The sequence below is a fragment of the Arvicola amphibius genome, chromosome 1 (assembly GCF_903992535.2).
Source record: "Arvicola amphibius chromosome 1, mArvAmp1.2, whole genome shotgun sequence".
Classification (NCBI taxonomy): Eukaryota; Metazoa; Chordata; class Mammalia; order Rodentia; family Cricetidae; genus Arvicola; species Arvicola amphibius.
In genome coordinates this window covers 41,202,357-41,204,883 of record NC_052047.1, presented here as the reverse complement: position 1 = coordinate 41,204,883, position 2,527 = coordinate 41,202,357, and the positions used below count along the sequence as shown (strand labels likewise).

The following is a 2,527-nucleotide window of genomic DNA, read 5'->3' as shown; positions in this document are numbered from 1 at the left end:
CTTTTGGGAAACAGGCAAGAAGCTGAGGAGGACCAAGATGAGCCTAGAGCCTTGAAGGGCACATTCCCCAGGGAGTTGGGCCCTGAAAGGGAAACCAGACGATCCATGGAGACTCCATGAACAGCACACAAACAAACAGGTGTGTGGTAACGTGGCTCCGGGGACTAGGACCCACACCTCGGTGGAACTACTGCCATAATGCTGTGTGAGGATCAAAGCAGACCTTGCATCCCCGGAGGAGGAGGTCGCATCCCAGGAGGAGGCATGCCCATTGGAGTTCCTCGGCCAGGAGGGATCCCCATAGGGGGACCCATAGGAGGTCTCATGCCAGGAGGAGGGCACATCATACCTGGAGGAGGTGCCCCTCGGCCCATAGGTGGAGGAGGACCCCCACGACCAGGTGGGTACTGAGTTGGGGCTCCTGCAATACTGGCTGTGGCTGCAGCTGCAGCAGCTGCAACAGTGCCCCTTCCTTGTGGAGTCATCACCTGCTGTGATGGTCCTCCAACCCCACGACTGGCCCAGCAAGTCCTGCAGGAGCCTTTTAATAGAGCCATCCTATTGTTCTTATTGTACATCAAAGACTGTAAACAAAAAAAAAAAAAACAAACAAAAAAAAAAAACTAAAGGAGCAGTGAGATGTTGTGAAACTGTGGGCCAGAGAGGTCCCATAGACAGCCAAATCTGATGACATCTAACTACTTTCTTATCCTTATCAATTTGGAATACAGAGAATTTAAGCTAATTTTCACCTGGAAACTTTCTCTCTCTTGGATTAACACTCACATTGCCAAAAAAGTGTTATGCATGTTTCCAGAAGAAAAATAATCACTAGTCTTATCCACCTGTGAACACTTTGATCCATAACAATGAGTGGTATGGAAAGATTATTCCCACAGTGACAGCAGGGCCCAAATGTCTGGAGTGTAAGAAAACAATTTTCCATTAGTTTAAGGGCCAAGGCGCAGGATGTGACTCACAGCTGCTACCATTTCTGAAGACATAGATAGACAGGTCAAGGTCCTAGAGCAGGCCCAACTACTAATATTCTGTTAAATTAAAATAGCATTGCACCCATTTTTAATGAGTGTTCACTGTACCCATAGGCTAATGCTTATATTAATCGTCATTAGACAATCTTATTCTTGCAGTAATGGCAATTAACAGACAGACTCACATGTAGTCTATATGGAGAAATAAGAGACAGGGGAGTGCTTAACACTTAATGGAGCATCTCTATTGCAGACTCCCCTTACAAGTTTGATAATAATAGGAACAGGGACTGGAAAAGAGTGAAAGAGGTAGAGGAGGTAGAGGGCTACAATGAAACAGTGAGTTTCCAGACACATTTGGAAAGTTGTATATGTGACTAAGAAAGGAAGTACAGCAAAGCCTACTCACGATGAAGCTAGGCATAATCTAGGCATGGAGAATGGTCATTAAGAACAAAATGGCACCCTTAGCTTGATGGAGGAGTGTCTATGTGTTACTTTCATTGGTTAATTAATAAAAAAAAACTGCCTTGGCCCTTTAAGAGGACAGAAAATTAGGTAGGCAGGGTAGACAGAACAGAATTGTGGGAGAAAGGAAGCAGAGTTGGGGAGACGCTTCAGGCAGTCGCCATATGCAGTTGCCATGCTTCTCCTCTCCGAGATGGACAGCGGTTAAGATCTCTCCTGGGAAGCGACCACCTCGTGGTGCTATACACATTACTAAATATGGGTTAAAGCAAGATGTGAGAATCAACCAATAAAAGGCTGAAACTAATGGGCCAGGGGCAATGTTTTTATTTATTTATTTATTTATTTATTTATTTTTTCATTCTCATGGTTTATTTTTTTTTTTATATTTAAAAATTTCCATCTCCTTCCCTCTCTGAGTTCGAGGCCAGCCTGGTCTACAAGAGCTAGTTCCAGGACAGGCTCTAGAAACTACAGGGAAACCCTGTCTCGAAAAACAAAAATAAAAAAAAAAAAAAAAAAAAAAAAAAAAATACAGTTTGTGGGTTGTTATTTCTGGCGTAAAGCCTAGCCAGGTGGCTGGACGCAGCCCCGCCGCCGCTCCATTCTACATTAGCTGAAAAATAATTGGCTGTTGATAGCTGACAGTTTATTAACTGTGCTTCCATTAATAGCCTATATCCAACAGTATTTGAGCAGTCCAAATTTAATTTAAATATTTTTGAAGGTAAACATAGTTGATTAGGTAGAAAATTGGGGATCCATTTGAGAGGAGTTGGGGGAAGGGAAATAAATGTTATAAAAATACATTGTCAGACATTCTCAGTTAATAATAATATTTTTAAAAATCATGTTGATATGAGAAAAGTGGTCTTGAAATTTTTATGTGTTATGTGTATGACAAAATACAAAGAAAGGCTAAATTTATAAAAATTTTGGATTGGTCATGTAGATAGTGGCAGAGCAGTGACTTAGTATATACTAAAGATGAACTCAATCTCTAGGACCTCAAAAACAGAGATAAAATAACATCAAAAAGAAGAGAAAAAAGTGGAAATTAGGCAAGG

General features: G+C 41.7%; 1 pseudogene; it reads right to left on the bottom strand.

Annotated features, from left to right (window-relative positions):
* Positions 1 to 212: 212 nt before the first annotated feature.
* Positions 213 to 992, bottom strand: LOC119808040 (annotated as a pseudogene).
* Between the last annotated feature and the right edge of the window lie 1,535 nt (positions 993 to 2,527).